The sequence below is a fragment of the Rhinatrema bivittatum genome, chromosome 1 (genome assembly GCF_901001135.1).
Source record: "Rhinatrema bivittatum chromosome 1, aRhiBiv1.1, whole genome shotgun sequence".
Classification (NCBI taxonomy): domain Eukaryota; kingdom Metazoa; phylum Chordata; class Amphibia; order Gymnophiona; family Rhinatrematidae; genus Rhinatrema; species Rhinatrema bivittatum.
The window spans coordinates 442,851,125-442,863,598 of record NC_042615.1 but is presented as its reverse complement, the minus strand read 5'-3'; positions in this window follow the sequence as shown (position 1 = coordinate 442,863,598).

Here is a 12,474-nt window from a genome sequence, read left to right as displayed (position 1 = left end):
ATAGTCAGTGAGCTGATGTAGAACCTCAGACAATTAATTTTGCTAATGAGGTGAGGTTGGGCATAAATTGCTGAGATGTGAAATGTCTCAGATGACCAGCCTAACACCTGATGTAGAAGACTGGGTGAACTGAACAGATCTTTCAATATGTGGGATGTTTCTAATCAATATGGACATTTAAACACACAGCTGCCATGCAAACATGGCAATCACCAAATCCCCCACAAGCAAGCTCCCACTGATCATACCAATGAAAATATAAATCAAAAGGGGTAATAAAACTCTAATTACCAATTACCACAGCAAGAGGTATCAGCAGAGCACTGACTAAGGGACTTTCATTTTACTTTTAAGTAAATTAGATAAAATTAAAGTATATTCAGATCTAGAAGAAACTTTTTTTTTTTAGGAAACTTCACCTAAAAATACAAGTCCATACTACATCAAACTTCTCTACCTCCATCTCCAGCAGACCATGTTATAATTTTTAATTAAATGAACACTTATTTCACTTAACCAAATTGACAAAACAATAAACTGGAGAATTTGAGATACAGGATGAAAACACAGCTTTCCAGCAAATAGAAGAACATTTTGTACAACCTTTCTCCACTAGAAAGAACTTCCATTACAAAAAACCCTATAAAACAAATACTTTATCATCAAACAGGCAAAGGAGGCTCTGTGATAATAATGGATATGCAAAAATACATAGAAGAAGGGCACAGGTAGCTCTCAAACTATACATACTACTAGAAACTGATTGAGGTGCCAACACAGACATGCACTAAACAAGTGAAAAGTCTTATCAACACATTTCCTAAACAAGCACAATCTCACCTGAAAAATGTTGATACCAACCCATGGCAACTTTTTCCTGCTACCCAAAATAAAAAAACTTGGGAACTCTGGCACACCAATCCGTTCTGGTATTAGTTTCCTACAAGACACCACAGACTTTCTGAACAAGTTAAATAGCATCAAACAGTTACTGCCTGACATATTCCTAGTATTTATATATTTATTAGGGATGTGAATCGTGTCCTCGATCGTCTTAACGATCGATTTCGGCTGGGAGGGGGAGGGAATCGTATTGTTGCCGTTTGGGGGGGTAAAATATCATGAAAAATCGTGAAAAATCTAAAAATCGCAAAACCGGCACATTAAAACCCCCTAAAACCCACCCCCGACCCTTTAAATTAAATCCCCCACCCTCCCGAACCCCCCCCAAATGAGTTAAATAACCTGCGGGTCCAGCGGCGGTCCGGAACGGCAGCGGTCCGGAACGGGCTCCTGCTCCTGAATCTTGTTGTCTTCAGCCGGCGCCATTTTCCAAAATGGCGCCGAAAAATGGCGGCGGCCATAGACGAACACGATTGGACGGCAGGAGGTCCTTCCGGACCCCCGCTGGACTTTTGGCAAGTCTCGTGGGGGTCAGGAGGCCCCCCACAAGCTGGCCAAAAGTTCCTGGAGGTCCAGCGGGGGTCAGGGAGCGATTTCCCGCCGCGAATCGTTTTCGTACGGAAAATGGCGCCGGCAGGAGATCGACTGCAGGAGGTCGTTCAGCGAGGGTTCCGGCTAATAAACATTAGACTAGACCCTTTAGATATTAAATGTACATCGATGGCATTTTTATAAATTGGACAGAGAGATCAGAAACTCAAACAATTTCACAATTCCTTAAATACATTCCATCCTTCAATCAAATTCAAAATGGTCTATTCCTTCAGAAAGCGTTAACTTTATGATACCACAGTTTCAACAATGGTTATTTACAAACATCTGTATACATGAAATTAAATTTCAGATATAGCTTCCTTTATAGTTCCAGCTTTCATCCTTCACTTGCAAAAAAGTCCTTTATGCACAGCAAAGGCACATGGTATCATCGTATATGCAATAATACAAATGAGGAGAACAGGAAGGACAATATTCAAAGCGCGTTCAGCACTAACTGGATATGCGGGACTTATGTGTCTAAGTAGTGACCACTGAATATGTGCCCATGTTCCCTTATAAGGCTAAAGATTTAGCTGCATACATTGTAGGCAGGCAGTGGGAATAACAGGACAGAGCGAGTTAGCTGTACAACTTTGCGGCTAACTGCCAATATTAGGACTTAGCTGCATAAGTTGTATGGCTAAGCTAGACGTCCCATAGAGCAGGTCTAACCTTAGCTGGCTACTAGTCTTCTCTGGCTAAGCACTCAGTTATACTCATTTATTCAGCTGCATATCCGTGCCACTGAATATACTTCGTAACTTAGCTGGATATGTTCAAACCGGCTAAGGGCCTGCTTCATCAAGTTATTTTCCCAAAGACACAGAATGGGAGAAATGCCTTGGTGAATCAGGCTCTAAGTTACTTAACCGGCCAGTTTTGAATATTGATCCCAGGAATGATCACCTCAAAGTCCTGACTGAATCCTTTGAACAAAAAGGCTACAACTCAAAACTCATCTCTAGATTTTTATGTTCAATTAAAATACCAGGAAAAATAGTGGAAAGTGTTCTAAACATCAAAATCACAGAACATATAGAAAGACATGGTTTAATGGAACAAAGTCAGCATGGCTTTACCCAGGGCAAGTCTTGCCTCACAAATCTGCACTTTTTTGAAGGAGTTAATAAACATGTGAACAAAGGTGAACCGGTAGGTATAGTATACTTGGATTTTCAGAAGGCGTTTGACAAAGTTCCTCATGAGATGCTTCTAGGAAAAGTAAAAAGTCATGGGATAGGTGGGAATGTCCTTTCATGGATTGCAAACTGGCTAAAAGACAGGAAACAGAGAGTAGGATTAAATGGGCAATTTCTCAGTGGGAGTGGAGAGTGGAGTGCCTCAGGGATCTGTATTGGGACCTTTACTGTTCAATATATTTATAAATGATCTGGAAAGAAATACGACGAGTGAGATAATCAAATTTGCAGATGACACAAAATTGTTCAGAGTAGTTAAATCACAAGCAGATTGTGATAAATTGCAGGAAGACCTTGTGAGACTGGAAAATTGGGCATCCAAATGGCAGATGAAATTTAATGTGGATAAGTGCAAGGTGATGCATATAGGGAAAAATAACCCATGCTATAATTACACAATGTTGGGTTCCATATTAGGTGCTACAACCCAAGAAAGAGATCTAGGTGTCATAGTGGATAACACATTGAAATCGTCGGTTCAGTGTGCTGTGGCAGTCAAAAAAGCAAACAGAATGTTGGGAATTATTAGAAAAGGAATGATGAATAAAACGGAAAATGTCATAATGCCTCTGTATCGCTCCATGGTGAGACCGCACCTTGAATACTGTGTACAATTCTGGTCGCCACATCTCAAAAAAGATATAATTGCGATGGAGAAGGGTACAGAGAAGGGCTACCAAAATGATAAGGGGAATGGAACAACTCCCCTATGAGGAAAGACTAAAGAGGTTAGGACTTTTCAGCTTGGAGAAGAGACGACTGAGGGGGGATATGATAGAGGTGTTTAAAATCATGAGAGGTCTAGAACAGGTAGATGTGAATCGGTTATTTACTCTTTCGGATAGTAGAAAGACTAGGGGGCACTCCATGAAGTTAGCATGGGGCACATTTAAAACTAATCGGAGAAAGTTCTTTTTTACTCAACGCACAATTAAACTCTGGAATTTGTTGCCAGAGAATGTGGTTCGTGCAGTTAGTATAGCTGTGTTTAAAAAAGGATTGGATAAGTTCTTGGAGGAGAAGTCCATTACCTGCTATTAAGTTCACTTAGAGAATAGCCACTGCCATTAGCAATGGTTACATGGAATAGACTTAGTTTTTGGGTACTTGCCAGGTTCTTATGGCCTGGATTGGCCACTGTTGGAAACAGGATGCTGGGCTTGATGGACCCTTGGTCTGACCCAGTATGGCATTTTCTTATGTTCTTATGTTCTTAACTATCTACTGCAATACAAAGAAAGGAAAACCAGAGATCAAGTACCACAAAGATGGAAAAATTAAGAAATATTATAAAAGGCTTATAATGACTTGCTCCTGAAGAATGAAACAGTGAAATAAATATTCCCTGCTCCACTGGCATTGGTGTTCAAGAAACCTCATAAGCTGAAGCAGAAATTAGTGAAAAGTAAACTTCCAACAAAAACTCAGAAAGAAGAAAATGGCTCTTAGCCCTGAAAGGCACCAAGCTGCAAGCTCTATCTACACATTACAGGACCACATAATCATCCACATGGGAAAAACCCTGAACTTAAGGAAATCTTACTTATATTCTTCCTCTAATGGAGCATATACAAATCAGTGGAGAAAATGTGAAGATGCATGCTGCATTGGTGAGACAGGCCAGATATTAAAGTTAAGAGTCAACTCACAGAGACACAAGATCAAACACCACAGGAGAGACCAGGCCGACAGCTCTGTGAGGGAGCACATTTCGAAACCAGACCATTATATTAATGATTAGGGATGTACTCTCATTTGAAACAACAATAGTCAGTATCAAAAACATTTTCTTTATGGTTTAAAATTATTTCTTAAACTAAACAATAGGAAAAAAAACATCAAATTTCATGTTCTATTTTTTTTAATCATTTTTTCAGCGCACTATTTCCAAATAGTGTGCACTTGTAACCCAACAAATGTCAAAACTAGGGACCTCTGGAGTCCTCTGGAGACCTCTAGAGCCCCATCCCCAGAAAATGTAATATTTAAATTAAAAAAAAAAATCCAGTCACAGGCTCTGCTCCCAACCTCTAACACTTTCCCTTTGTTAAACAATTGCCCCACTGGGAGCTGGCACCTTCCATCGCCCACCCTCCCTATCCTCTACCCATATTTACCAAATACACCCTGTTGGCCAAGTGGTAGCCTGAAGTGACATCTCCACTCCTGGACTGATGGCCATCATTCTAGAAAATGGTGCTGGCTGGTCCTTTGCCCCAGCAGCTGATGGAGCAGGCATAGGCATAGGCCTGAGGCCTAGGTCTGGTTCTAAATCTGGGGCTGGACTGAGGCCAGGTCCCATCACCAAGACCTGGGCCTGGGACTAGGCCAGGGCCTAATGCCAGGACCTGGCAGAGGATGGGTTCCGACACTGGGGCCTAGGTCTAGGCCCAAGCCCAGGACTGACACTGGAGCACATGGACTAAGCCTGAGCTTGGCTCTGGGGCCCAGGCCCAGGCACAGACCTGAGGCCTAAGATCAGCCTAGATGCTGGGGCCAACCCTTGTCATATGATAGAGGCAAAAGGTGGTCAGTACCTTGTTGGAGAATGGTAGATGCTGGGTCTGGAAGCAGAGGGGTTATCTGAGTCCCCACTAGATCACCAGGATAGATTTTGTAAGTCTGAGAGGGTCAGGCGTGTGGGTTAGGGTGGGCAATTGGAGAGCAGGCTCCTGGGGGGACTATGGGGTTGGGCTTATAACTGGGTTTTATTTTAAATAAATGAATATTACATTTTCTGGGGAAACAGCCACCTCCAGGGGCACCAGAGGTGGTGGAATGTGTGTGTGTGTGTGTAGGGGGCGGAGACTCAGGTTTTACCTTTTTCTATTTTTTTTTTTTAGGTTTCACAAAATAGCATGCAATATTTGCAAGTACTACACTCTATTTCTAAATAGAGTACACTATTTTGCAAATTACACACTGTTTTCTAAAATGAAAAAGAAAACAGTAAAAAAATTCTTTAAGAAAAATGAAAATCTTACCTTACTAAATGACATAGAAAATGAAACAAAATGTTTCCCTCTGCGCATCCCTACATCCCTATTAATGACTTTATTATCAGGATAATAAAAGGAAAATGTTAAACAGGAATGTAAAGCTTTTTAAGTTACAAGGATTAGACACTTTTAAACTGACAAAGGACTCAGCAAATACCTAAGTTTCCTTTCATATTATGAGCCATAAAATTATCTTTCTTGCTACCTTCTGATCAAACCCTTTCACCCCTTCTCCCCTTTCCCCACCCTATCACTGGAATGCCTTTAATAGGTCATGCATGGCAATCACACAACTTTATATTTTCTGGTAAATGTCATTTTTTGCTCCTTCAAATTCTGACCTGAAGGAGAGGGTTTTAATACTTAAAAACCTACTCAAGAAATGTACTAAGTTAGTCCATCAAAATGTATTACCTGCCATCGATAGATAGATATTGTAGATAGAGATAGGTTTAGACATATATAGAGAGTTGTATTTTGTTTTTGTTTTTATTTGTTATCCTTTATTTATGAGCACGGAAGATAGATGGTTCTAAACACACACACATGCCAGTTTTCTTTGTCCCAGGACTCTCTGATCTCCTTTCACATTCCCTCCTGGACTATAACTCTTCTGCTTCTTCCATCATCACTGACAAACAGCCCTCCTCTGTTAGGCTTACTTGTATACCCTTTGGAAAACAGAAGACATTAAAATGATTGATGAAGGAATTCCTCTCGTTTTCCTATAACTTCAATCATTTTCTATTCAGCTCGCAACTGATGCACAAGCTCTTTTCCTCTGCATAGTCTGTACTAGGGATGTGCAGCCAAATTATAAAGAACACTTGGCAAATTGAATGGAGGGTGGGTATACCTCATTATTTAGCTTGCTCGCAGTAACCCCTTGTTTGTATATGATTTTCTTTCATTTGTAAGTGCATATTCACTAATTCAGAGGAGTGGTGACTGAATGATCTTTGGTAAATGCCGCTATGAGCTTAAATGTTTTTGATCTACGAAAATTATATCAGTTACCGATTAAAAGTTGAATTAATTTTAAAATTCTTCAGTAGTAAGCAAATGTTTTGCATGGTCTTGCTCCATAGAATCTGACAGGGATAATGGCTCTGTACAGACCCTGTAGTATTTTCAAATCTATAAGCAGCAATTTATTGCCATCCCATCCTAAGTTACATGAGACATGAAAATGGGCCTTTTCATTTATTAGTCCTGTTTTATGGCATGAACCATCATTGACCAATGAGTATCTTTCATTGTAGAAACATGTATTCATTGAAAAACAGTTGGGTCATAGAAACATATAGAAACATAGAAACATAGAAGTGACGGCAGAAGAAGACCAAACGGCCCATCCAGTCTGCCCAGTAAGCTTTCAATCTCATATTGGGACATTCTAGAGAAGTTAAGATTTTAGACTCCATAAATTACTGCAGCTAGAACTAATGAGTGGGACAGATCTACCCCTGAGTAAACATGCAACTTGGTGTAAGGGTTTCCTATGCTATGGCCTCTAAGCATTAGCAATGCATTCAAATTTGCTATAATCACAGCATAAAACTACTGCAGTAGCAAATAACTTTAAAAAGGGAGAATATGACAGAATGAAGAAATTAAGAAAAAATTAAAAGGAGCAGTTACAAAGGTTAAAAATTTGCATGAGGCATGGATATTATTAAAAAATACTAGTTACAATGTATTGCGTCCATTAAAAAGGTTGAAGGAAGGCCAAAAAATTGTCAACATGGTTTAATGATGAGATGAAAGAGGCAGTTAAAGCCAAAAAGGAAAGCAAACCCAACTGAAGAAAATAGGCAACAGCATATGCTGTGGCAAATTAGATGAAAAATGGGCCGAGTGAATATGAGAAGAAGCTTGGCAGAGATACAAAAAACTACTAATAAAAACTTTTTCAAGTACATTCAGTGCAAAAATCCTGTGAAGGAGTTTATTGAGCCACTAGATGACCGAGGCATAAAAGAGGTGTTCAGAGAGGATAAGGAAATAGCAGAAAAAGGAAATGAAGAGATAAGCAAAAGAGAACTGAGCATGCTCAGTTTAGCGTGCTCATGCTAGTTTGCTTTTCCTTGGTAAGCAACATGCCCATGCTATTTAGCTATTGCATATTCTGGTTTTTATGCACAATAATAACATGACCTTACTATTTTTTACTGTAACAAAGCTAAATCTTAACTTTCTATTTTTTTAATCAGGGGACAATAAAATTTTTTTAGCACAAGTTATATTGCATAGGCTCCCTAGGGAGAAAATTTTAAATAGCCTGTGTACTTGCAAAGTATGCATGTACATTTAGTACATATATTTAGTATCAAATACAGGGCCCTATTTACAAGCATTTTTCACATAGACATAGAGTGAGAGAAAACCTTTAGTAAACAAGCCAAAAGCTCCTCCATATTTTGCATCTGCCAATGTGAAGGCAACAGAGGTGTTAAAATGGCAGTGCTTTTGGAAATCCAATATAAATGCACTATTTTCCATCCCTGACCTAAATAGACCCACCAAGAATGCCTCTTTTTAACTCAGCTAAACATATACACACACAGAAGATAATTTATTAACTCTGTGCGACAGGGTAAAGATTGTGCGTATCATTTACATGCAGACTTTACCACATAGAGAGGTTGTGGTCCTGCTTCACAAGGGTGGTAGCAGAAAAAAAAGGTTGGTGTAGCAGACCTCTTTTTTCTGCTACACCAACCTCTTTTTTCTTTTTCTTTTCTTTTCTTTTTCTTTTCTTCACAAGGGTGGTAGCAGAAAAAAGAGGTTGGGTCTCCAGTAATTTTCCCTCAGTGGTGGGAAAATTACTGGAGACCCTGCTGAAGGAGAGGCTGGTAAACTATCTATCTGGTTGGTTTCTGGACCTGAGGCATGCGCATGTTATAAAATCATTGCGTCCATGAGTATGCACCAGGAACCACGTGCACATGGACGCATGAAAACATTCCCTCCTTTTAAAATCAACCTCTCAATGTAATTCACTTGGATTTCAGCAAATCTTTTGATATGGTGTCACAAAGGAGGCTCAAAATAAAATGAAAAGCTTAGGTGTGGATACCAGAGTGGTGGAGTGGATTACACTGGTTGACCGACAGGAGAAAGGTGTTAAGTGGAGTTTTTCATGGATCAGTGTTGGAACCAGTTCTGTTCAATAACTTTGTGAGTGACATTGCAAAGGGGAAAGCAGTAAAGTTGGTCTATTTGTGGATGAAACTAAATCTGCAATAGAGTGGACATGTCTGAAGGTTTAGAGAAAGAATAAAGAGATTTAAGAAAACTTGAAGAGTGGGAGAAGGTTTGGCAGGTGATATTCCATGCCAAGAAGTACAGAGACATGCACCTCGGGTTCAGTAATCCAAAATAGCTGTATGCAGTGGGGGCAAAAGACTAGTGTACACATAATAGAAGAGGGACCTTTGGGTGATTGTGTCTGGCAATCTGAAGGCAGAGAAGCAATGTGACAAGGTAGAAGCTAAAGCCAGAAGACTTCTGGGCTGCATAGAAGAGGAATAACCAGCAAATAAAAGGAGGTGATAATGCCCTTATACAGGTACTTGGTGAGGCCTCATCTGGAATATTTATTTATTTATTTATTTATTTATTTAGGGTTTTTCTATACCGGCATTCGTGGTTAGAAACCACATCATGCCGGTTTACATATAACATAGGGGGTGTGAACGAAATAACAGAACATAAACAAGTGCAGAGATAACTTGAAGTTACAATATAACAAGGATCATATAACTGGGGAGAGAATTAGAGAAAGATAACAGAGTAGTTAATATTAATAATTTACATAATATTGTGAAGTCTCTTATATGATGTTGCTGTCCTTCAATTGGGGTCTGGGAAGGCTTGCTTAAATAGCCAAGTCTTAAGCCTTTTTCTGAAAGTAGGTAGGCATGGTTCTTGTCTCAAATCCGGCGGAATAGAATTCCATATTGAGGGTCCAGCTGTGGAAAAGGCTCGGTCTCTAAATGTTATTTATTTATATATATATATATATATATATATATATATATATATATATATATTTATATCTAAATGTTATTTATTAATATTGTGTTCAGTTCTGGAGACCATGTCTCAAAAGGATAGATAGAGGATAGAAATAGGGGGCTATGATACAGACCTTTAGATACCTGTAAAGTATTAATGATACACAAACATCAAACCTTTTCCATTGGAAAGGGAACTGCAGAACTAGGCGTCATGATATGAAACTCCAGGGGGGGACAACTCAGAATCAATATCAGGAAATGCTTCTTCACAGAGAGCATGGTGGATGTCTGTAATGCTCTTCCGGAAGAGTTGGTGAAGATAAGAAAAGTAATGAATTCAAAAGAGCAAACCCATAAAGGTTTGAAGTTGGAACTGAAGAAAGGGAGTAACCTATGTTAACTTTAGGTATAACATTTTTACATAGGGTAAAGTGAATGGAGCAGCAGTTACTACCCTTAACAAAAGGCATGGGGATAACTTTCAAGTTGCGGCAGTTTAAGCAACTTGTTGGGTAGAATGGATGGATTATCTGTTCTTTATCTGCTGTCATTACTATATTACTAATTTATTATATGTTATGTAAATTTTCCTAGAGAATTTCTGTATATATTAGTTCATTTTGAAAAGTCCTGGGTAACTGGCCTGAAGCACACACAAACAGTCCTGCATAAATTATGCCCGCTCTATGAGGACAATAACTTGTGCAGGTAAATTTACGCTCATGGTTTTTTAAATGCAAAAGTGTGCATACAAGTCTCAAATCTGCCCTCCCCCCTCCCTGAACCGGAATTCTTCTCCTCAATGCACAGAAAAGTACATGCTTTTTATGTGTATGCACACAATTCACATCTCTGTGTAACACAGTGTTTTTTTGTGTAGAAATCACTTTGAAAATTACCCTCGCTATGGAAGCTATACTATCGGGGCAGTAATCAAACTGCCTATATTGGTGTGTGCACACTGTAGGTGCTTTCTACCCATTGGGTTTGCATCAATAATCAAAGTAAAACCAACCCTGTAAAAATTACCCACAGAGATTTGTGCCTGCCTTTTCTGGCGCACTTTTTCAAAGCAAATTAACATCCAAAATTGCAAGTGCTGTTGTCTCCCTTGACCTAACCTCATGCGTGGGAACACCTCCAGATAATGCAGGTAAAATTACATATATTAGAGAAACGTGCAGAATTTTCCCTCAGTGGGATAGGATGAGGGTAGGGAAATTTTTAAAGAAATCATTTTCATGGGTAAAACATTCTTTTATCAGTGGAAAAGGCTTTGATTATTGCCATCCCCATCAGCATGCTTGTTTTCAGTTCAAATACATTTATATGACCATGGTTTCTTCTCCGTCTTAAAAACAAATTTGATTTAATGTTGTCTTTTCAAGTCACCTAAATATAATAAAGCTCACATGAATTATATATTAACAATTACATGAAATAAATGCAACCGCACATATTTAGACAATTTGAATTATTTTTCTTGTGCATATGAGAGGCAATTTTGTAAATGTCTGCACCAAGGACCTGTACCGGGGTATTATCACCTCCTTTTTCCTGCTGGTTATTCCCCTCTCTATGTAGCCCAGCATTTTTCTGGCTTTAGCTATTGCCTTGTCACATTGCTTCACCACCTTCAGATCACCAGACATTATTACCTCAAGGTCCCTCTCCGAGTCTGTGCACATCAGTCTTTCACCCCTTACCACATACAGCTGTTTTAAATTATTGCACCCCAGATGCATGACTCTGCACTTATTGGCATTGAATCCCAGTTACCAAGTCTTTGACCACTCTTCAAGCTTTCTTAAATCATTTTTCATTCTCTCTACTCCTTCAAGCATGTCCACTCTGTTGCAGGTCTTAGGATCATCCGCAAATAGACAAACTTTACCTTCTATCCCTTCTATATTGTGCTTACAATGATATTGAACAGAGCCAGTCCCAAAACCTATCCTTGTGGCACTCTACCTAATAGCATTCTCTCTTCAGAGTAGGTTCCATTTTCCATTATATGCTGTTTTCTGTCACTCAACCAGTTTATAATCCACTCCACCACCTTGGCACCCACTTCCAAGTTTCTCATTTTATTAACAAGCTTTCAATGTGGGACCATATCAAAAGCTTTGTTGAAATCCAAGTAAATAACATCAAGTGCTCTTCCTTGATCCAATTCTCTAGTTACCTAATTTAAAAACATTGGTTTTGTCTGATAGGACTTTCCCCTGCTGAATCCATGCTCTCTTGGGTCCAGCAACTTACTGGACTGTAGATAATTCACTATCCTTTCTTTCAGCAGGTTCTCTATTAATTTTCCCACCACAAAAGTGAGGCTAATCAACCTGTAGTTGTGTCTGCCCCATTCCCATCTATGGTCTTGTCCTCTTTAATGAACACCAAACTGATAACATTTCTGCCATTTATTCATCTAACTCTACACATCAATCCTTGTCACCATTTATTTTCATCTTATCACTTTCGGTCATCCTTCTTCTCTGATATATCTAAAACTTGTTTTGTCACTGCTCTTTACCTCTTTGGCAATCTTTTCTTTCACTTTGCCTTTTGCTTTCCTGATTTCTTTCTTCATCTCTCTCAGTTTCACCAAGTATTCTTCCTTGTCTTCCTCTCTTTGACATCTTTTATTCTTCTTGAATGCTTTTCTTTTTGCCTTTATTTTTTCAGCCACCTCCTTTGATAACCAACAATTGGTTTATTTTTCCTCATACTTTTATTCATTTTTCTAACACATAG